Consider the following 25,206-nt stretch of genomic DNA (forward strand, 5'->3'; position numbering starts at 1 on the left):
TGTGTAACTGCATAAGAATAAACATATAATACTTCTACAAGTCAAAAAGAAAAAATTCAAAAGACAGAGAAAAGACATAAATAGATATTTTATAAAAGAGGAATTGTATATGACCAATTAATACATGAAAAAAAAACATTCAATTTCACTAGAGATGAGAAAAATCAAGATCACAGTGAGCTAATATTCTAGAACAATTCAGTGACAAACATCAGTGATTAGAATGACCATGTTCTGTCTCTTAAAATTGGCGTTATTTTTCTGTGTGCAGTACAAATGAGAAGACTTACTTACACATGTCATTCATTATTAACTCTGTACTCTTTGATTAACACTGGATAGTTACCCCAGTTCTCAATGACAAATGACATAGTGTTTTCATCTGACAGAAGTTTCCTCATGTGAGATAGAGGACTTTAAGAGTGTCATGAAATTTGATTTGTGCTATTCCTTGTCAAACATTAAATTGCAGTATTTAAACAAAAAAGCAAGGGCTACTATCTCCAATCTGAGTATTGTTTTATGTTGCATTAATTGTTTCTGAATCACAAGTTTCTAAGAGATGATTTCCTAACCTCTTTGTGTAAGTTCAAAAAAATAAATATGAAAATGTAATAAGTTCTTAAAAGGTATAGGGAACACAGTATTGAGGATGGGTGCTACCTTAAATGGAGTGAGAAGAGGATATATAATGGGAAAATCACATAGCATATTTTTGTCAATATTATAGTTTCTACGTGGGATGATTAGTGCACTGGTAGAAAAAATTCTAGTTTAATTCCTAAAAGGCCTCTCCAAAACCAAACTAAAATCTTTAGAATATGAAGCAGGAAAGTAACGAGATTTGTCAGTGCTTCTTCAATTTGAAGAAACTGCTTTTTGATCATATAAAAATAGCTGTGAAAAAGAGATTTTTAAATTTTCTGATATCTCTCATCTTTCCAAAGAGAAGAGCAAAACTACACAAGCAGAAAAAATCCATAATAAAGGATTGAATAAGAAAAATCAAAAAAAAATATGATGAGTAGTTTCTTGGGAATTAACATCAACAGTTGGAATAATGTTGCCATTTTTATCACTGTAGAGTGAGGTAAATGCAGATTGTTCAGCCAATTTAGAAATAAATATTTTCAATCCTGAACCTCATTTTCAGTGCAAGCTTTAAGAACTAGGTAAAGGATTTTTAGTGTGGCTTTAGACAGGATTTTCCCTGCCCAAAGCCCAGTCATATAACCAACCACCAGGAACCTGAACTTCACAAACTGCCTTTACCGTTTAAGGCATCTAAAGTACCTCAGTCAGTGTTCTGTCCTTTAATTCTGAGCACTATTTAAATAAGGTTACCAGGACGTTGTGGTGGTCCAATGGTTAAGATTCCCTGCTCCCACTGCAGGGGACACAGGTTTGACACCTGATGGGAAAGTTCCACATGCTGCGAGATGAAGCCAGAAAGACAAATAAGCAAGTAACAACTCTTTAGAAAAAGATCTGGGCTTCTCTGGTGGCTTGGTGGTAAAAAAAAAAAAAATCCACCTGCCAATGCAGGGGACACAGGTTTGACCCCTGGTATGGGAAGATCCCACATGCCTCGAAGCAGCTAAGTCCAAGTGCCACAACTATTGAGATTGCACTCTAGAGTCCAGCAGCCACAACTCCTGAGTCCATGTGCCACAACTACTGAAGCCCAAACGCCTTAGAGTCTGTGTTTCGCCACTAGAGAAGCTACTGCAATGAGAAGCCCATGCACCACAACTAGAGAAGAGCCCACACACCAACAAAGATCCAGCACAGTCAAAAGTAAATAAATAAATTTTCAAATGTCATGGTCTATCTTTAAAAAAGATTTCTGTATCCTCAACTAACAAAGAAAACTCCAGGCTTTTCAACTGAATCTAAAGAATAGCTAAAAGGACAATAAAAGGGTATAGATCAATTCAAGATAAGCAGATAAAGTCTAAATAAATAAGATTACAAAAGTTTTAATTAATAAAATATAAAAACACATAAAATAAATATTAAGTGTGAACTTAAAAGTCCTTACTCATGGTTTAGGACATAACACGATCTATTGCTTTCCTGGTTCTTCACCCCAAGTCTTTTCATGTGTGGCACGTCCAAATTCCAAGTACCACACCACTAGTTCTTCTGGACAGCAACTCAGCTGGAATAGGAACCCCTAAAATGCAAATGTCCAGTGCCTATGAATATCTCACTCATTCCCTGCCCCGGCTGAAGTGAAAAGTACTTCCCCTCAAACCCTGATGAGCAAGAAATTTGAACTGAGTTAATAGCTACTGCATTCATGGAATAGAAACGAAGATACATTTCTCCTCCTGAGTTCTAGGTTGGAAGCACGAATCATCACAGAGAAAAGCCGTGTCTATATCAAGGATGTCCATGGATGCCAGCTTGACTCATTATATCCCTGATATGTCATCCTAAAATCTGTCTTAGTGACAATGTTGGTTGACAAGATTAATTTTTACACTGGGGACTTATATAAATTAACTTCTAAGTTGAGTTATCAATAGAAGACCATTTCCGTAGATTATCACTTCCTCTATCGCTCAACATAAAAAGATGAGTTCAGGGAAAAATCAAATTTAACAAGTATTTCTTACATGTTTACTCTGCTAAACTTTACCCTAGAATCTAGATAACAAAAGCCACAAACTATTGAGTCCTTAGAACCTACAAGATATTTTGCATCCATTTTCATCAAATTTTGCAACTCTCCACATTAGTTATGCACTTCTACATTTTACAAAAAGGAAATTAAGTTGCCCAAGGTCACAGAACTAGTTAACCCTAAAGCTGGCATGTGAATCTAGATCTGTCTCAATCTGAAGCCTGCAGGCTTTTATTATCATAAGATGGAATATTTTAAAGAAACTTACCTGTGTACTGGATAGTTTGAAAAGCCAGGAGTTCTTTACAACCAAAGGTACACTGCCTTTCATGAACATTTGGAAACTATAAAAGGTCAAATCAGGCCCCACTTCACCCCCATCTGTTTATCATAACAATGTTACATTGCACACTGAAATCCTCAACCAAGACCCCCTAATAGGGGGCCCTGATAGCTTTGTTCATTTTTCCCATATTTTCTCAGCTTACAGACCAGTTTACCTCAACCTACTGTGTATTACACTTTGCCCTGTGGGGGTCTGCCATTGGGAGTGGGAGGAGGAGACTCCTAATCCTTCCAGTTACAAAATAACTCACCAAGAGGCCCATGGGTGTTTTGTGACTGGTCTAATATCACAAATATTAGCCTTGATGGTGTTTGAGAAGGTGCCTTTTTAAAATTGGGGCTTCCCAGGTGGTGCTAGTGGTAAAAGCACCTGCCTATCAATGCAGGAGATGTAAGAGATGCAGGTTCAATCCTTGGGTCTAGAAGATCCCCTGGAAGAGGTCATGGCAACCTACTCCAGTATTCTTGCCTGGAGAACCTCATGGACAGAGGAGCCTGGGGGGTTACAGTCCTTAGGGTAGCAAAGAGTCAGACACGGCTGAAGCGACTTAGCATGTATGCTTCTTAAAATCAAACATCAAGACTAGGGACTTCCTTGGAGGTCTAGCAGTTAAGACTTCACCTTCCAATACAGGGGGTGAGGGTTCCATCCCTGGTCAGGGAGCTAACATCCCAAGCGATGCGTGCATCAGAAAACCAAAACATAAAACAGAAACAATATTGTAACAAATTCAATAAAGACTTAAAAAAAAAGATCAGAACTAATTTTTTCTAAGACTCAACTTCAAGAAGACATGCAAATGATTCTTTAACAACGTATAGCATCAAGAAATCAGAAACTGGTATATTTAAGAAAATAAAAACAAGCCACGTGTATCTTATGGGGAATTAAGTGGACAGAGAAACTGAACTGACCTCAAACTATTTCCTTTTTCCTCTCCCTTAGAATATCCACAGCCTTAGAAGGCACATCTCCAGGTAGTGAAACAGCATCTGTCAGCAGTGGGTCTGGAAAAGCCATCTCTCTGATGGAAAGAAAAAGAAACAGTTTGATGACCAGATGTAAGAACGTAATTTGAGACAGAAGAAGCTGAATTTAGGAGACTAGAAAGTCCTTTATAAAGAAGCTGCCCAGTGGAGGGTGTAAGAGGGCAGTGGTTTCAAATTGTAAAGTGCATATAAATCACTAGGGAATCTCGTTAAATTCAAATTCTAACCTATGAGTTCTGGGTGAAGCCTGAAATCCCCAGGTGACATCAGGCTGCTGGTCCTCAGACCACACTTGGAGAACCAAGGTTATAGGGCAGGGGGTTGTTTAATGATATCAGCTGATATGCTGTGATGGCAAAAGACAATGATTAGGGGAGAATACTCATGCCCGATGAGACTAGACAGGGAAGGACAGTGTGGTAGAGTTTAAGTGTATGGTCCATCTGCTGGGAGGCCATGGGAAGAATTGAGTCCTGGGTCTGACCATTGTGTGCTCCTAACTTGCTGTAGATGGTGGGTAGGTGTCTCCTGGTACTAACATTATGAATCAGCCATCCAACCCCTTCTCATATTTCCAAGGAGGCAAATACACTTTGGAGTACCATCATTTCTACTGTTGTTTATGAATTTATTTGAGAATAGTGTTGGGTTGCCTCACATCCTTTCTGCTATGATCTGAATGTTTATGTTTCCCTAAAATGTATATGCTGAAATCCTAACCCCCAGGATGATAATATTATGAGGTACTGCCTTTGAGGTGTCATTAGATCATGAAGGCAAAGCGCTCACACATGGGATCAGTACCCTTATAAAAGAGACCTGGGGAAGCTTCTTTGCCCTTTTCACCATGTGAGGACACAACACAAAGACTACATCTATGAAATGGGACCTCACCAGACACCAAATCTTTTGGCACCATGGTCCTGGACTTCCCTGCCTCTGGAACTGTGAGAAATAAATTTCTGTTGTTTGTCAATCACCTACTTTATGGTGTTCTGTTACCGCAGCTCAAACAGACAGACAATCTATGCCTTTCCTCCACCTTCGCAATCACTTTCGCACAACTTCTGGAAATATCTGAGTGTGGGACAAGAACTCTGGAATGAAAAGTCTGCAAAGAGCTTTAAATGACAGGAAGCACGAGCATCAGGCTCCTGATTAGACCTAGCTTGTAAAAGTCATCCTCATTCACACCTATCATGACATGACATTCTTTCTCTCAAGAGGGCATGTGCTGCTCATGCTTCTCTGTTCTACTTCCTAACATCTCTCAGTGCTCCACTGTGTACACTAAATTCAAAGATGAGAGAAATTCTATTTCTACTCCAGGGTTACATTATTTCTCTAATCGCTTTATTACAAGGCCTGGGGGTGATCGTGCCATTTGTCATACTCTCCATCAAAGCATCAAAATCATGGAGGCAGACAGATATAAAATATTCACTGATGATCTAAAGATGTGAGCACCTGTCTCTTGTAGGCAGTTACCATCTGGACATCCTTTTGCCACCCATGATCCCTTCTCAGAGAGACCTCCAAAGACACCTTTGCTTCCCAGCTCTCAATGGTCCTCAACAAGCTGACCCTACATCCAAGAATAAGAGCATGTCATACCAAACCACAATGCTACTATAAAACACATTATCACATAAAATATCAAGTATAGAACAACTGACTCTAACAGTGTGTTTGTAAAGAAAATAAATTGTTCAGTTCAGTTCAGTTCAGTCACTCAGTCGTGTCCGACTCTTTGCGACCCCGTGAACAACAGCACGCCAGGCCTCCCTGTCCATCACCAAATCCCGGAGTCCATTCAAACCCATGTCCATCGAGTCGATGATGCCATCCAGCCATCTCACCCTCTGTCGTCCCCTGCTCCTCCTGCCCTCAATCCTTCCCAGCACCAGGTTCTTTTCCAAGGAGTCAGCCCTTCTCATTAGGTGGCAAAGTATTGGAGTTTCAGTTTCAACATCAGTCCTTCCAATGAACGCTCAGGACTGACCTCCTTTAGGATGGACTGGTTGGATCTCCTTGCAGTCCAAGGGACTCTCAAGAGTCTTCTCCAACACCACAGTTCAAAAGTATCAATTCTTCAGCACTCAGCTTTCTTTAAGTTCAACTCTCACATCCATACATGACCACTGGAAAACCATAGCCTTGATTAGACGGACCTTTGTTGGCAAAGTAATGTCTCTGCTTTTTAATATCCTGTCTAGGTTGGTCATAACTTTCCTTCCAAGGAATAAGCGTCTTTTAATTTCATTGCTGCAATCACCATCTGCAGTGATTTTGGAGCCCCAAAAAATAAAGTCTGACAGTGTTTGCACTGTTTCCCCATCTATTTCCCATGAAGTGACGGGACCAGATGCCATGATCTTAGTTTTCTGAATGTTGAGCTTTAAGCCAACTTTTTCACTCTCCTCTTTCACTTTCATCAAGAGGTTCTTCGATTTCTGCCAAAAGGGTGGTGTCATCTGCATATCTGAGGTTATTGATATTTCTCCCGGCAATCTTGATTCCAGCTTGTGCTTCCTCCAGCCCAGAGTTTCTCATGATGTACTCTGCATATAAGTTAAATAAGCAGGGTGACTATATACAGCCTTGACGTACTCCTTTTCCTATTTGGAACTAGTCTGTTGTTCCATGTCCAGTTCTAACTGTTGCTTCCTGACCTGCATACAGGTTTCTCAAGAGGCAGGTCAGGTAGTCTGGTACGCCCATCTCTTGCAGAATTTTCCACAGTTTATTGTGATCCACACAGTCAAAGGCTTTGGCATAGTCAATAAAGCAGAAATAGCTGTTTTTCTGGAACTCTCTTGCTTTTTCGATGATCCACCAGATGTTGGCAATTTGATCTCTGGTTCCTCTGCCTTTTTTAAAACCAGCTTGAATATCTGGAAGTTCACGGTTCAAGTATTGCTGAAGCCTGGCTTGGAGAATTTTGAGCATTACTTCACTAGCATGTGAGATGAGTCCAATTGTGCGGTAGTTTCAGCATTCTTTGGCATTGCCTTTCTTTAGGATTGGAATGAAAACTGACCTTTTCCAGTCCTGTGGCCACTGCTGAGTTTTCCAAATTTGCTGGCATATTGAGTGCAGCACTTTGACAGTGTCATCTTTCAGGATTTGAAATAAGTCAACTGGAATTCCATCACCTCCACTAGCTTTGTTCATAGTGATTCTTCCTAAGGCCCACTTGACTTCACATTCCAGGATGTCTGGCTCTAGGTGAGTGATCACACCACCGTGATTATCTGGGTTGTGAAGATCTTTTTTGTATAGTTCTTCTGTGTATTCTTGCCACCTCTTCTTAATATCTTCTGCTTCTATTAGGTCCCTACCATTTCTGTCCTTTATTGAGCCCATCTTTGCATGAAATGTTCCCTTGGTATCTCTAATTTTCTTGAAGAGATCTCTAATCTTTCCCATTCTATTGTTTTCCTCTATTTCTTTGCACTGATCGCTGAGGAAGGCTTTCTTATCTCTCCTTGATCTTCTTTGGAACTCTGCATTCAGCTGGGAATATCTTTCCTTTTCTCCTTTGCTTTTCCCTTCCCATCTTTTCACAGCTGTTTGTAAGGCCTCCTCAGACAGCCAGTTTGCCTTTTTGCATTTCTTTTTCTTTGGGATGGTCTTTGTTCCTGTTTCCTGTACAATGTCACAAACCTCCATGCATAGCTCCTCAGGCACTCTGTATGGTTGTTAAGTCTACCAAATATTCAAACTCTTCATCCATCATCCCCACGCATCCATCCCACCTCCCATGGACACCAAATGAGCACAAGTCACAAAATGAGCACAAAAGAAAAACAGGGACGTGGAAAAAAAAAACAGGGACTCTGTCCATCAAATACTGGTAGAAGATGCATCAATCTTCTTTCATTTAAATATTCATTGAGTTACTGAGTCTTCAGTGAGCACTAATTATATGCCAGGCACTAGGCTAAATTCTAGGAACAAACCATAACTGAGATGGATGTGAGTCCTGCCTTCTCAAACCTGGTGATGTAGCAGGGGAGATAGAAGAGACTGACAGAGCACATAATACAGCAGCTCAGGACAACACAGGAGACACACACAGACACCGCAGTCACAACTCGGTGAAACGAAACTCTGTGTCGTGTTTTCTTGGGCAGGGATGGTGCCAAGGAAGCAGTGGAATTTGAATATAACTGCAATAAGTATAAGAACTCAGATATATGGGAACTTCTGAAAGTCTAAGTCATTCCTAGGGGCCAGAAAAAGTTGAGAAATATTTCCTAACCAAAGTAGAAAGTTTCTGTTATATATTTTTTTTTCTTAAACTGAGGACTATGTACGACTGGGAGTACTGGGTGGGGTGCTGGGAGTTTAAGAATCCGTGGTCAAATGATGAAACATCTTCCTGGGGTAGCAATTTTACTAGATGTCAATTTAAGATGTGTGTGTGTGTGTTTAGAATACAGTCAAATGTGTATGAATGTTTTATAACAGAAAATTTCAGAGACATTCCTTGTTTACATAGGATCACTTAGCCCTCAACAAGCCACACCTTCTGCACAACTGCCACATCACATTCTCATCACCATATGTTGAAGAATGTGTTTATGGGAAGAAGGAAACCCTGCTCTGTTGAGAAAAAGAGATATGCATCAGGAAAGTTGGTTTGAGTCATTACATGAAAGATTGAATGCCTGACTGAGGATTCTGGGTTCCACCGATGACGCTGGAGGCAAGGATGGACTGAGTATCTATGAGCTGAGCAGGGATGCGTGACACCCGGCAGGTGGCTGTACTTCTGAGCCTCACTGGTTTGGATGGAAGGATATGGATCGAATCCACATCTGAAGCCAAGGGTGAATGTGACAATATAACAAAGGCCACTTTGGAACGTGTATGGGCAAGGTATATGCACAGGGTGCTGTCCCTGTGGTAAGTCAGTTACCAGATGTATGTGCCTTGGAGAATGCACACTGGAGGTGCTTGGAAAAGAGTGTCAGAGTCCAAGGAGCAGTAGGAACAAGTTGGGGCTCGGGCTGAATTTCCCTTGCAGGGGAGGGTTTCCTCTCCACTCTGGTATCAGTCTTGCATCAAGAGGACATGATGATCACCTGTCAAGATTTTCTTCCTGCCAAGTAATAGGGCAGACTGAGGTAAGGAGATGCTGTCAACTGTGTCTGGTCCAGCTTTAAATAGATAATCACTGCTTGAAGGTAGAGGAATAGAGAAACTATTAGGGATCACTCTGCTCTTGGGGAAGGAGTGATCCTTAATAGCTAGTCTTTTCATTTAGATATTCTGATGAATTTCAAGTTGGCTCTTTGCTTGGATGAATCTCCCCAGGACATGCTCCCCCAAGAAGTTGGTAAAATGACTCCTAGAAAGTCCCAGATTGTGTTGAGTTCACCCTGGGAAGCTTGCCCAATTCATCTGCCTCATTCCACCCCACTTGCATCCTGGAGTTTGGCGTGGCTCTGTGTGGGCAGGGACCTTTCTCTAAGTCAAGTTTAGATGGTTCTTGTGAACACAAAGCATCTGGTGAAGCTCAAGGCCAGCACTGCCCAAAAGGCATGTAATGTGAGCCACACCATGAGCCACATATGAAATCTGAAATTTTCTAGTTGCCACATTACAAAACATAAAACGAAACAGGTGAAATTCAACTACATAGTCAATATGAAAAGTATTAATCATATTTTATGTCCTTAAGTCTTTTGTAGTCAATTTTACACAAATAGCACATCTCAGTTTAGCATAACCGCAGTTCTAATGGGTAACAGGCAGATTGTTGAATGACTAATGTATTGCACGGTACACTTCTAGACTGATCTTAAGCCTGTGCATCATAATCATGCCTCCTGGACATTCCTGTAATAATCAGGGTCCAAAAATACCAAGTCACTTGCCAGAGCTCACAAAGCTTGCTAGAGTCAGAGATGAGACTATATCAAAGTCTCTCAGATCTAATCAAGTATCCTTTCCGAAACAATGGATGCAGACTTTGCTCTTCAACATCACAGCTGAAACCTCAGTGGGTCCCTTGCTTCTTCCTTCAGAGCCTCTCACGTTCTTTCTCTCTGTTCTGGCTGCCACCACACTTCTCAGGCTGTGATGGCAATTACCTCCTAATTGACGTGCTGGCTTTTGGTCTCCCATTCCAGCCTCTGGCAAAACCTGACCTTAGCTCAGCTCTCCTGAAAACAAACTCTTTGCTGAAAACAATGAGTCTATATCTTTTTTAAAGAGATTCTATTTTTAGAGCAGTTTTAGGTTACAGAAAGAAACTAAGTAGAAAGTACAAAGAGGTCCCATATACCCTCTCCACCCACCTCTGGGCTACTCCCATTAATGTCTTGCAATGATGTGGTATATTTGATATAATTATGAGCAACTATTGAGATAGTATTATATAGTTTAGGTTAGAGCTCACTCTGTGTTGTACAGTTCCATGGGTTTTGGCAAATTCAATAATGCTATGTATCCACCATTACAGTATCAGATAGTTTCACTACCCTAAAATCAACTTGTTCTCTACCTGTTCATTCCAATTTCTCTTTCCCCCAAAACCCTTGGCAACCACTGATTGTTTTACTGTCTCTATGGTTTTGACTTTTCCAAAATGTCTGGATTCAAATTGTATGTAGTTTTATTCACTTTGGCTTCACTCACTTAAAAAAACGAATTTAAGGTTCTTCCACATATTAATGACTTGAGAGCTAATTATTTTTATTGTTAAATAGTATTTTATTGTCTAAATGTACTTCAACTTGTTTCTCCATTCATCTCCTGAAGGACATCTTCGTTGCTTCTAAGGTTTGATAATTATGAGTAAAGCTGCTATAAACATTCGTGTGCAAGTTTTTGGTTGATTTTCTATTTTTAAATTAGGAAAACATAATTCAAGACACTTCATTGTTTCTACAAATATATCTGCATTTTTTTTCTATAAAAAGTGCTTTTTCCCTCAAATTTTGTTCTTCTTTTTCAACAAATTTTGTTCTTCTTTTTGTTCAACAAAACCTGCTTTGATTATTTGAAGTCCTTTGCATTATCACATAAATTTTAGAATCCACTTGTCAATTTCTGGACTTCTCTGGTGGCTCAGCTGGTAAAGAATCTGCCTGCAATGTGGGAGAACTGGGTTCGATCCCTGGGTTGGGAATATCCCCTGAAAAAGGGAACAGCTACCCACTCCAGTACTCTGGCCTAAAGAATTCCATGGACTATACAGTCCACAGGGTCACAGAGAGTTGGATATTTCTGAGCGACTGTCACTTTTCACTTTCACTTTGTCAGTTTCTACAAAACAACTGGTATTTTGTTGAGAGTGCATTAAATGAGTAGATTAATTCACAGATAATTTATATCTTAATGATACTGAGTTTTCTAACCAATAAATATATATTTCTCTCTATTCACTGAGGTCTTCTTTAAGTTTTCTCAGCAGTTTTATAGTTTCCAGTATATAGGTCTTGCACATTTTTGTCAGATTTACCCTATACATTTCATAAAGGAAATCTGTCCTAAATATACATTGGAAGGACTGACACTGAAGCTAAAACTCCAATACTTCGGCCACCTGATGTGAAGAAATGACTCATTGGAAAAGACACTGATGCTGGGAAAGATCGAAGGCAGGAGGAGAAGGGGATGACAGAGGATGAGATGGTTGGATGACATCTCCCACGCAATGGACATGAGTATGAGTAGGCTCGGGGAGTTGGTGATGGACAGGGAAGCCTGGCGTGCTGCAGTCCACAGGGTTGCAAAGAGTCGGACATGACTGAGTGACTGAACTGAACTGAATTTCATTTTTTATGCTGTTATAGATTTTTAATTAAATTTATGATTGATGCCAGTATATAGAAATACAATTGATTTTTGTATATTGATCTTTTCTCTTGCAAATTAGTGAATTCAATTAATTCTACTAGGTTTTTTGTAGATTATATCAAATTTTCTACATAGATGAACATGTTTTCTGAGAATAATAACAGAATTGCCTTTTTCTCTATTTTTTCTGATAGTAATTTTCTGATATTATTTTCATTGACTACTGCTCTTTATTCTTTCCTTTGTTCTACATACTTCGATTTAATTTCTTTATTTTTTCCCTAGTTTCTTAGAAATTGAGGTCATTCATGTGAGACCTTTCTTCTCTTTAACATAGACACTTACTGCTCTATATTTCTCCCTAAATAACTGCTTACATAGCCTCTAACAAATTTTAAGATGTTTTATATACATTTTGATTCAGTTCAAAATACTTCCCTTTCCTTTTGAATTATTTCTTTGATTCACAAATTATTTGTAAATCTGTTATCTAATTTCCAAATATTTTGGGGTTTTCCTGAGATCTTTTTATTACTGATTCATAATTTAATTCCACTGTGAAATCATTTACTCTTGCTTTTTATTACCTAATCTGCCATTTGTTTTTAAAAATTGTGATTTCTTACTTGTGACTGTATACTTCTTTCCACTTCTATGGCCTATGCATTCCTCAATGCCTAACTCAGATATGATGTTCTCTGTAAAACCTTTCCAAATTCTGCCAGATGAAGTCTATAGCTTTCCTTTTGTGCCTGAAAAGTTCTTTCCATGAACTCTTTGAGGAGTTTTTGTCATGTTGGGTTGCAGTTATAAGTTAACAAATTTGTCTCCCCCACCAGACTCTAAGGTCCTTCAAGTACAGTGGTAAAGTTCTCTGCATGTTTGTCTCCACAGAATCTGACACATGGTAGTTTCTTTTTTTTTAAGTAATCACTGAATTTGTTACAATATTATTTCTGTTTTGTATTTTGGGGTTTTTTGGCCAGGAGTCATGTGGGATCTTAGCTCTCCAACCAGAGATCGAACCTGCAAACCCTGCATTGGAAGGCAAAGTCTTAACCACTGGACTGTCAAGGAAGTCCCTACAGTATTTTCTTGAATAAATGAATGAATGAAATCAGTGACAGAGCCACTAAATTTTGAGTCCTCCTCAGCTCATGCCTTCAGTCTCCCGAATGACTTGACTACTGAAAACAAAGAGAAGATGGGAATATTAAAAAAGAGAGAGGGAAGCATAAATAAGTGTCTTTGTGTGAGAGAACCAGGGACAAGAAGCAGGTGCCCTCAGGTATGGCAGGATGCCTGCTTTATGTCCAGGTTTACTTTGTGCCTGCAAGAGCTGGCTTGGTGGTTCATGTGAGTCTGCGGCCTTACCTATGCAGATGGTAACCAGGCCTGCCTGTGAGTGACTGAGTACAGCAGACACAAAGCAGAAACACGCAGGTGCTCCCCACTCCAGCTGTGGGGAACTTCCAGGCTGGACCTGGGGAAATAATGTCTGCACCAGGCTTGTACCCGAGTGTGCACAGCAGTGTCTGTTCACATGTGTGTGTAGAGCAGGGTGGGAGAAGGGAGGATGGATAGAGATAAATGACTGCTAAATCCGAACTCACCAGGAAAAGAGAACGAGAAGAATCCTCATTTCGATCCCTGGCTGAACTCAAATCATACACTTTCTTAGTGATCTCATCTAAAAATGTCTCACCTGCCCAAAAACTAATCTGTGCCTGTCAGTGACTAATGCCATCCTAGAAATTTGCACTTTTATAGCATTCTGTAGCAGAAAAGGAGGCTTTTTCTGTAGTATTACATATCCATCTAGGAAATTTTCTTTACGAGATGAGAATACCAATCTTTGCTGGGAGGTTTTAGACATCAGCCAGCAAAGAGAGCAGGTATATAATAGCCTTCCCCACAGAAATGAAATAACTTGGCTGGGGAGTAACATTTGTATGCCCTTCTCAACAGCCCTGCTCCCCTCATTGTTTCTACACATTGTTGGTTAAAAAAACCAACCAACAAACAAAAAAACAAGCTTCTCGTGTTGTCAAGTCTTTGTTCAATATGTAAGCCATTCAGGCAGCACCCTGCAAAAGAGCTGCTCCCATGGCTTGGCCCTCCCAGTAAACTGATGGACTTGATCCAGTCCATATCTGGGAAAACTTTTAGCTCTTTCATTCAAAGATCAGTTGAGAATAATTGGGCCCCCATTCTTGCATGAGAACTTGATAGTTTACCCTGGGTCCTAATGGATGACAGGGTGAAAGTCGCACTATGCATACCGGTCTCAGTCCTTGGTAGCCTCTCTCTAAGGCGCTGGTGAGAACTCTTAACCACTGTGGCTTGAGGTCCAGGTGTGTGCAATCCTCTTGTGTGTGTTCTGTGCTGGAGTTTCACAAAGTCAGCCTGGAGTTGTTTGCTCCTTCGTCCAAGCTCAGTGTTTGAAAACTCCGACCACTTCTGCTGATTCTACAGGGGTGTACTTTCTTCCAGAGTGCTCCACAAAGTGATGGCTGTACTTCTAAGAGAGCACGCCAAGACCAGATCTATCGCCTAGCCCTCTACCAGAAAAAATGAGACCTAGACTTGGAAACATCCTTAATGCAGCTGGTGGGCATGAGACAGCTACAGTCAGATGTGGCTGTTAGTTTGCCCTGAAAGAGCTCACTCTCTAGGCTCTGAAACACAAGAGAAGCAAGCCTTTTCAACTTGGACCTTAGTGGATGGACTACATGTTCTCAAGATCCTAACCTTGAACTTGTTGCCTTCTACTACATCACCTGCTCCTGAAGAGAACTTTTTATTTTCTTCTGCTGAAGCTTTCATTTCTTGACTGTTTTACCAAGAATATGGTTTTGATATTTACACCTAAAAATAAATTCAAATCCTATTATATGACATGTTTCTCCATACAGGGACAGAAATTACCAGGAAAGAAACAATTAAGGGTCTTCAACAGAGCAACTCCTTACCAAATGTTTGTTTCATTTTCTTATTCATTTGTTCATCAATCATTTCCTGCATTCTTATTCTGTCCCAGACACCGTGCCAGGCACTGGGAATGCAGAAGTGAACAGACTCCTGCCATCTTGGTGTTCACAGCCCAGTAGGGTGACAGACAACTAAACAAGGAAGTATGTTACGAGCTACACTAATTGTGCAAGGTGTCTTGGGATCCTGGGAGAGTGGCCTGTGTTAGAGCTGAGCATGGAAGGTGGAAAGAAGGACAGAAGAGCAGGCATTGTCATCATATACAACTAAGCTTGAGTCGCAGCCCTGGCTCTGCCCTTTACTAGCTGTGAGATGTCAGGGTAATTACTCTACCTGTCTGAGCTTTAGCTTTATTATCTGTGAAATCAAAATAATTTTAATGGACTGTTTCAGAAGATGAAATAAGATCATATCTATAAAGCACTGAGCACCATGGCTGGCACCTGGTAAGTGTTCAATAAATGTGACCTATTGGTTCATTTCATTATTATTATTTTCTGTGCAGCCAGGATCATCGTCTGACACACCAGAAGAGGAGCCGTACTAAAGACGAGATATAGGGAGGAAGACAGCAACTTCCAATCTGGTTTACAGAGTAGATCTATGTTCTGTTTATTAGGAGCGGTCAGCCTGCCTCCATTTGCTGTAAAACCCACTTCTTTTCCAGTTACTGGTTGGGAAATTCTACCTTGAGTTATCAGTTTAGAAGGTGTGTGGCAGAGGCAAGGTTGGGAATGGTCCCATCACTTTATCTGGTTCTCTGCCTTGGCAATGCCCCCTTCCTCGAATCCCTTTTCATGACGCATCCAGGGCTTAACGCAGAGAAGACTGCATTTCCTCTTGTCACTGGTATGTCTGTGTCTGTCTCCTGGATGTGTGCCACTTGTAAATGGCTCCTACTTTTCTCCCATTAATACTGTGCCTGCATGTAGAGCTATCTAGGCCTTTGTTTAAATATTAAGAAGAAGTGCATTCAGACAGCCAGCACACAGAAATGTAGGTGCACGGCCAAGATAAAGAGTGTGGATGATAGAAAATACAGTGGTGAATAAATATGCAGAATCTATCTGAGAAATTATGAAAATTCATTCAATTTTTTCATCCACAGATTTAATCAATACAATGGGGGAGAAGGGGATGGTATTGTCACGCCCAGACACAGAAATAATGAGAGTTTTTATGTACATTCTAAGTTCATCCAATAGGCAAATGTGCCATCAGCCTTTCTTTTCCTTACTAATCCTAGCAAGGATGGAGAGAATGGGAAGACAGTCTTCTTCAGAGATCTGCTCTGGGTCACCTGGGATGCTGGAAACCACCTACAGTAATTGTCCCATAAACACACCTTCCATCACCCCTAGATCCTGAGACAAAGCAATAGGGTTACAAAGTACCACAGTGTCCAGTCCCTCATTCACTTAACCAGCATTATGGCATTCCCATTGCTAGAAAGCCCCATGTAAGGTTTTCTAAGAAATACAGAAATGAATAAAATCAATCCTTGTCTCCAAGGACCTCATGATCTGAAGGAGGAGGTGTGTTACTCTAAAATCAGATACAAAGGAATCAAAAAAGCAGGGACAGGGATGAGTCAAAGAGTGTAATGTTTAACATGTCATCTGTATTGCATGCACTATCAATAAGTCATTTTTTAAAAAGCATCAGAGTACTCATTATATAACTTAAGCAATTATACCAAGAATGGCAACGTGAATGAAACATTAAAAGTTTAAATCAGATATCTTGCCTGATGTCCAACAGAAATATTCTCACATGACCATATATGCTCAGATCATCATAAATTTCTAGAACATTTTGCAGTAAAGTGCTTTTTGTGTTAATGTCTGTGTATATAGCTAGTATTAAACACATAATCTTAGATATTAGCATATATAATAAGGTTTGGAGATGTATTGAATTATAAGGCCACATCTTCCAAATTATTCAGATGTCAAAGTGTCAGTAAAACCCACTGTTGTAAAAATCAAACTTTAGAATGCTTCTCTTTTCCTAAAATTAGAGGTACAACATATCTGAAGCACAGCATATCAAAAGAACTGCCCAATATTGAGGGAAACAGAGGTGCCTAATGACAAAAATGAAAAAAAAATTAAAATGGCTGATTTGCTAGGTTTGAATGTGAAAAATACTAAAAATCTTAAATTCATTGCCAGCTTATACCACACATCAAATCTGATCCTGAAAAATGAAAAACCCCAATGTCTTCAGCAAGGGTCAGCAGCAAAAATCTTCAAAAAATTTAGAAGCAGCATGCTCACTCAGTATATAGTATTTGCATATCATTCTTCTTAATTCTGTTAAATCCTAAGGCGTCTTCTGGCAGACATTTGATGTCACACCAGGAGCAAGAGAAGGGGACATGGGGACTTAAAAGGTAACAGAACTATATTTCTTTCCTAACTGGAATATAATTCTGATGGATTTTTTCCAAGTTATTTGGGATTTTTGAGGTTTGACACTGAATGAGCAGATGTAAGACAACCACATATTGTTTTGTAAGCTAACTTGCCACACTGCATTCTGTGAGATAAAAGTGGTTTTAAAAGGAATAGCACATACAAGTGTGAAATTCTGCACACGCCTCCAGAAATCAACCTTGTAACTTTATTTGATTCAATATGGTGGCTCAGATGGTAATCTGCCTGCAATTCAGGAGACCGGGGTTCAATCCCTGGGTTCGATCCCTAGGTCAGGAAGATCCCCTGCAGGAGGGGACGGCAACCCACTCCAGTATTCTTGCCTGGAGAATCCCATGGACAGAGGAGCCTGGAGGGCAACAGTTCACGGGGCTGCAAAGAGTTTGACACGACTGAGTGACTAACACTTTCACTTTCACTATATTTAAAACAGCTGGCATAAAATCAGTGGAAGAGAAAGGGCAAGCAATTTTGATAAATTTAAATTAGCATTAACTGCTAAAAATACCCAAAATAATAATAACCTATTTGGAGAATAATTCAAACTCAAAATAGATTAAATTACTAAATACTGATAACAAGAAAGATATTCAGAAGAGAAGGATATTGAGTAGACATGGACTATGTTAACTAAAGCATGAATGGTAAAAGAAAAATTAGAGTAGCAGCTAAAAGAATAAATGTATACTTTTCAACATGCTAGAGGAATAAATAGAAAAAATAAAATAACCTATGAAATAAAATTAGAAAAGGAGGAAATTGAGAAAAGAAAAAAAAAAAAAACCCATGGCAAATTGAAAACACAATGTTGCTGAAAATATAAAATTAGAAATTTAAATTTTTAAGGCTGAATGACAATAAAAGCAATATATTTCTACACATACCACACATTGTAGTTATAGTTGGGTGTAGGGTTATATGATTGCTTCTATTGAATATCTGGCATCTAAGAGGTTCTCAGAGGAAAATTTAAGGTTTTACATTTATACATCAGAAAAAGCAAAGATTGAAAATTAATAAAATGGATTTTAAGCTTAAAAATAGTATTAATAAATCAAGAGAGAGTGTCGCAAAGTCAATAATAGAAATGAGAAAAATTTATAAAACAAATCAAAGAAAATCATATAGATTATTGAGAAACCTAAAATATAGTTAATTGAAATAGCAGATAGAAGGAAAGATAGAAACAAGGAATGAGTGAATAAAGAAATGAATGAAACTCTGGCATGATTAAGAGTGTACCAGGATAGTTGAAAGCAGAGAGGATCTTGTTTCTCAGACAGGGGTGGCACAAGACAAAGCTGAATTTCCCTGCCACATCAGAGAAGAGATGCTTACCACCAGGACAAGAATCCTTTCACCCTGGATCCTTTCTCTAATTGGGACCCCAAGAAGTATATCTGGAGAAAAACTAAATTAAGCCTAGATCCCTGAACATAACAGCTTTCATCTTAACATACAATAAATGTATTGTCTCTGAATTGATTCAAAACTCTTTTGGACTCATCTCTATACCACCAAGTTCTCAGAATGTATTCCCTGTTATGTGAGGTTGTATTTCTTTGTCTGCCACCCGATTCTATTTGATCTTTAAACTTCAAAGTTTTCAGGCTCTGAGATGTGGAAACTAAATTGAATGCAGAGCATCAATCCTCCTGACTATCTGATCATCTCTTCTTACCTGCAGGCCCAATCTCTAAGCTCTAGCACGTTCCATGCTAGAACATAAGTCTGTCACTGTTTCCATTGTTTCCCCACATTTTTGCCATGAAGTGCCTTTATTTTCTTGGGCTCAAAAATCACTGCAGACAGTGACTGTAGCCATGGAATTAAAAGACGCTTGTTCCTTGGAAGAAAAACTATGACCAACCTAGACAGCGTATTAAAAAGCAGAGACATTACTTTGTTGACAAAGGTCTGTCAAGTCAAAGCTATCGTTTTTCCAGTAGTCATGTATGGATGTTAGAGTTGGACTATAAAGAAAGCTGAGTGCTGAATAATTGATGCTTTTCAACTGTGGTGTTGGAGAAGACTCTTGAGAGTAGTCCCTTGGACAGCAAGGAGATCCAACCAGTCCATCCTAAAGGAAACCAGTCCTGAATATTCATTGGAAGGACTGATGCTGAAGCTGAAGCTCCATTGTTTTGGCAACCTAATGCAAAGAGCCAACTCATTGGGAAAGATCCTAATGATGGGAAAGATTGAAGGCAAAAGGAGAAGAAGGTGGCAGACGATGAGATGGTTAGATAGCATCACCAACTCAATGGACAGAAGTTTGAGCAAACTCCGAGAGACAGTGAAGGACAGGGAAGCCTAGTGTGCTGCAGTCCATGGGATCACAAAGAGTCGACTGAACAACAACAATGTTAGGCCATGAAACCCCCCTCTCATTCTGCTGTACCAGCTTAACTGTGGTGGAGCATCCCAGCTATAGCTGAACAATTTTTTCTGAGAGGAAACATAAGAGATAAGCCTCCTTCTGTGATCTGGCAGCACTAGGATATGTCCCATGGATACTTCAGCTGGAAAAACATGAAGGAGGGGAGAGTTAGTGGAGACCTTGAACAAAGCCAGGATCCAAGCCTGCAGCTCAGGATTTCTTGCAGGTGTGTTTGATCGCTCTGTGCCTACAATCAGGAACTGTGAAACATGGCTACCAATGTGTTTTCATTCTTTGTTTGGTTGTGTCTAATCATGTCAAAACAACCTGTCAATTCAACAAAAAGATATGAGCTGGTTCATTGGAGACACTTACTGCTTGACACAATGGAGACAGAAATACTGGGAGCTCGACGGCCCTCTCCCCTTCCTGGCCTCCCTCCAGTCATTTGGAGTGAATTTGCTATTCTATGCTATTAATACTTGATTGCAAGGTGTGAGAGCGGTAGTCAATATGAGACCTGATGAATGACCAGAGTGGCTTTGCCATAAATGGTTATTTGATCCACATTACCACTCACAATGAGCCCTACTGCAGCTGAAGCACACACAACAGTCTATGAAATTCAGTGTGGTCGAATAGATCTACTGCTGACTTACGGTTGGATGAGGATAATTATTAAAGTTAATTATTAGATTATTTCCAATAGTAGGAATTTGCTTATTATCTTCACCTTTATCTTCAAAGCATTAGACAAACACTGACTTGATCCTTTAAATACCCTCTGGTTGGCCTATTTACATTGCCCAATTGCTACACGTGTTAATCTTAGAATATAGCAAGGGAAATACCCTTTTCCTGTAGGTATGATCAGTAATGACAATCTCTGAGGCTGTGGCTGCCCTTTATCTGCAACCACCTTCCTTCCGGCATTCAGCCTACTGAATACCCAGTTATACCACTGTTGGGTGGTGAGAGATGTTGAAGGGTCGTATGAGCAGAACTTAACAAATCATCTTCCAATGCACATTTTCACAAGTGAAAGTAGCTTGCTGAGTGGATTTTTTTTTCATTTGGAACTTTGAATTATAGAGATTAGGGCAGAAGTGGTCACATGGACGTAGAACAAGCCACATAGCTGCAGAAATGAAAAAGGTCTCCGTGCTTAAAGGGAGTCCAGCTGGAACATGAAGAAAATCTAACATCATTTTCAGCCTGCAGTGTGTTTGCCATGGCTACAGAGAAAAAGTATTTTTAGCTACTTATTTTAAGTAATTGAAAGGAAGAAAAATAACTACCTTCACATTTTAGTTTTTCAAATCTTGATTTATTTCAATCAACAATTTGCTTTACAATTTTAACTCTACAGACTTTTAAGCAATGAAATACTTTAGCTTGATAGCCCTTAATTGTACACTATGCAATATTATAAGTAACGGGTGTCTGATCAAGTGACAATTCTCAGCAATGAAAAATTGTTAAAAAAATAGTTTTTTCACACATACACATACTTCATGGAACATTTTTTTTTCCTTCTGAGTGACATTTGTCAACTGACAATTGTGTTATACTTATTTGTACAACATACAATGGACTGTTTGCCTATTTCAAATTGAAAATCAATTTTCCTCCTTTTTCTCTTCTTTATAAGGAAGGTGCCTACCTCCAAAGGGTAATGCTTCTAGAGCTTCGATTGTTGTGGTGAATGCAAAGGTCACTGGCTGCATGTAGCTCCATACACTGTGGCGTGAGGTGTTTCACTCAGACTGTGACAGCTTGCTGAAAGAAAGGATTTTGAATCAGATATGACTTCGGTAGTGATGAAATCTGTTAAACATCTTCTTTGCTTTATCAGGAAACATCAGGTGATTCTCCCCAGCAGCTGTCTCTGCCTCCTGATTCATACCTGCAAGAAGGCAGGAAGCACCTCAGTGCTGAGACCTGCCCTTCTGTTCAGTTTGTAAGCACCCGGGGACAGTGAAAACAGCCAGGGCTTAGAGTCTGGAGACCAAAGAATCTGCTTAGGCTCTGGTATAAGCTCCCTCTAAGGCCTTAGACAAGACACTTCCACTTTCTGGGCCTTCGTTCTCCATTTATAAAATAAGACGAAGAGTTCTGCTAAAGACGACAGATTAAGTTTGTGTCTAGTACACTTTGTCAGCTTTCAACATATACCAGTGATAAATTAAATATAAAAAGAAATTCAAAAGACAGAGTTGGGCTGAAAATCATAACAAATATCACCATGGACTGAAATAGAACTTAAAAGCAAAGCAGTGAATAGAGCCGAAGCCACAAGGCTTCTGGGTCATGCTCCAAGCCAAAGTAGCGGTAGCCAATAACCCAGCTCTCGTGGGGCAGGATGGACTGAGGCCCTCCCTGAAAACCGGGAGATCAAAGCTAGATTCAGTATCTGAATTAAAGTGCTATAGGGGAAATTCCCAACCATGACACAAGGCCAAAAGAAGCTACTGTGGGTTCTAACTAGAGCTTTTGCTTGTGGGAGATTGTGGTCATAAGGGTGCAGGAGAGCAGAAAGATCAGAAGAAGAACCAAGCTACCTGCTAGCTTAGTAATAGGATTTGAAATTTCCAAAAGACTGCCACTGGAAGGGATGCCGGGCCAGCCTGAAAGTTCAGAAGTGCTACAAAGTGGCATCTACAACCTACACAAAATAAGAAGGATACACACAGAAACAAAAATGAGGAAAATAAACTTTAAAGTTGATGAGACTAAATTTGAAAATGCTCTCAAGTCTTATGATAAGGAAGGCAGCCAAAAATCATTAACAGATTGAAAAACTGCTTTTTCTCAAAGGAAATTAATTTTACAGGGTTGTCTGAGAAAAACTACAAAATAAATTTGTGTAGGAACATCAGAGAGATAAAGAATGTCTACAAAAATGAACAAAAAATACAAAGCAAAAATTGGCAGAATTTGGACAGAACAGGAATTGGAAAATAGAGTCACTAAAAGGAGAAAACAATTAAGAATTTCTAGACAGGACACAGTAAAAGAGGAATTAGTGGATTGGAAAAAAGTGCAGAGTAATTTAATTGTGATATCAGTTAACATACATAAAAGCTAGGGTTAGAAAAAAAATTCACCAAGCATGTATTTTTAAAGAAGATAGAAAAGTAAGAAAATGGAAATGACCAAAATTCTTACAGAAATCAAGGAAAACATGAGTTTGTAGGTAGAAAGATACTTCAACTACTGAATAATAAAAAATAAAGTCATGCGCAAATGTCATGTAAATCAAGAATAAGGAGAAAAATTACAAAAATAACTGGAGAAAGAAGATAGGCTACCACAAAGTTTTAACAATAGGACTTAAAACAGACTTCTCAGTAGAAGGCAGAAAATGGTGAGTTAATATATTCAAAGGGCTGCAGGAAAATGGCCAAAATCAAAAATTTTATTTATTGCTCACAGTTTTTAGGAACAAAATAACGACACATATACAAATACCAAAAGCTTAACATCTATAGGCCCTCACTATGAGAATTTTTGAAGTACTTTTTCCTAAAGGATTAAAAAAGAGAAAAAACAAACTCAAGTATGGAGTACAAAAGATAAGTTATCATTAAATTATACACAGATAGAGAACAAAAAATGATGAAAAATGTTAATGTCACAGAAACGAAGCAGTGAAGTCTATCAGTGAAACATGGCTGCAGAGCAGAGCTGTCTAGAAATAAGGGACTGAGGACAGGGACTTTATAAGATTGTACGTATATGTTTTAAGAAGCTACAATAATATCTCCCATCCACATATTTTTATTATTTGACTTACAGACAATTCTTCCATCTTGTAGTAGTGGGGTTTATATCCCCTTCCCTTGAAACTAGGTGAGTCCTCCTGACATCCTTGATCAGTGAAGTACAGTGGAAGAACTTATGTAACTTGTATGGCTAGGTCATAAAAATGTCCCATCCTTTCTCCTTGTTCTCTGGGGATGCTCATGCTTGGAACTCAGCCACCATGCTATGAGGAAGCCCAAGCAGTCTGTGGAGAAGTCCACAGTGAGGAAGCGAGGATGCCAGCTGATAAGCCCTGGTTGAGCTCTTAGCCAACATTACCAGCAAGCTGTCATCGATGTGAGTGGACCATCTTGGAAATGGATCCTCCAGCTCCTACTTGAGTTGCCCCAGCTGGTGGCATATGGAGCGGAGATTTACCATGCCTGCTGAGTCCTGTCCAATTTGCAGGTTCATTATCAAAATAAATGATTATTGTTGTTTTCATAACAATTAAGTCATAACATTTATGGGCGGAGTTTTACTCAATAATAATGTCTAAGACAGGTCCTGCATGCCCAGAACTCTGGATGATACAATTACTCAGTTTTTGTTTGTTTACTTTTTGGCCACACTCTGCAACATGTAGGATCTTAGTTTCCCAACCAGCAGTTGAACTCGCATTCCCTGCATTGGAAGGCGGAGTCTTAACCACCAGAACACCCAGGAAGTTCTATTTTAATTCCTGACCATGTCAAGTTTTCCTTTAACACTTTATCCTTTGTGAGGTTGTACCAAAAGCCTGCCCCAACTGGTTTAACTACTTTCTGTGCTCCCATGACTCAGTGTATATTCCTATGTCCTAGTATATAAGACACATAATTTACATACCTGCCCTACTACACTGTGAGGACAAAGACTACACATCTAATTCACTTTGGAGCTTGAGTATCTAGCACTGGATCTTACATATAGAAAGGGCTTCAAACTATCCAGCAAACTGAAATAAAAGTCACAGCTTGCTTCAGAGTTTTCCATTCATGATTTAACCAAAGGTGTTGCAGATATGGTCAGAGGAGCGATGTTAGAGGGAGGGAGGGAAAATAAGGTCTGCAACTCAAGGCAAGGCCAAGCAAAGATGACCAAGAAGAACTTAGTGCTAATGGTGCCTGTTGCTAGCAAAGGAGCAACATTACCCTCAGATGTACTAATGGTGGTTTCATGGGACAACAACAAAGGTTTTCTTCCAATACTGTATATTTGTCTCCTTTCTTGAGAACCTAGCCCATTGTGAGCATTTTCACTTCTCAAAAGATTTGAACTGGCTGGGACAAGTCCAGAATAGCCTATTACTCTGAAAATCAGAAGTGTCAAGAATGTGTTTTCTCTGACAATTGTAAAGAAAATGGAGTATTCCAGTCTTTCGTATTATGATAACTACTTCAAACAAAGAAAGGAAATAATCAGCTATCACCATTCTTATAAGAACAGAATGCTAGAAAAATAAGTTATACCGTGATCTATTTCAACCCAAATAAGATTTAAAATTTTGAAAATACATTAAGGTTTCAGGGCTATGAAAGTTTTTTGATTGGTTTCCCGCTTATGCAAAATTATTTTGCATTTCCTAGGAGACTATTCAAGGAGGATTCTAGGCAGGAATTTAAATAGAATTTTACCTGGGGGAGACGACCTATTTTTTAAAATGATTCTGGGCCTCTTATTTCCATTCCCAGGTTAAAAGTTGATTTGTAGTGCAATAGACATTATTCCCAACCCTAACACCTCTGTCCAGGAACAGGCAGGAAGTGTCAACAATCTATGAGATACCTCCGTTCTCATGGTTCTTAAAAGACTCCATTAGAACTTGAACTTCCCAT

General features: G+C 39.4%; 1 long non-coding RNA gene across 3 annotated transcripts in view; it reads right to left on the bottom strand.

Moving 5' to 3' along the window:
• LOC145503708 (uncharacterized) overlaps positions 1–25,206 on the bottom strand; it is a 211,241-nt gene that overhangs the window by 31,538 nt on the left and 154,497 nt on the right. For 2 of the 3 annotated variants that reach the window (XR_014051676.1, XR_014051674.1), the window contains one exon: positions 3,890–3,999. This is a non-coding gene — a long non-coding RNA (uncharacterized LOC145503708). Of the gene's footprint in view, positions 1–3,889; positions 4,000–20,896; positions 21,365–25,206 lie in introns of those variants that run through there. The other variant, XR_014051675.1, reaches the window with a different exon arrangement.

This window comes from Giraffa tippelskirchi, chromosome 4 (genome assembly GCF_054371585.1).
Source record: "Giraffa tippelskirchi isolate mGirTip1 chromosome 4, T2T-mGirTip1v1.2.pri, whole genome shotgun sequence".
NCBI classification, from domain to species: domain Eukaryota; kingdom Metazoa; phylum Chordata; class Mammalia; order Artiodactyla; family Giraffidae; genus Giraffa; species Giraffa tippelskirchi.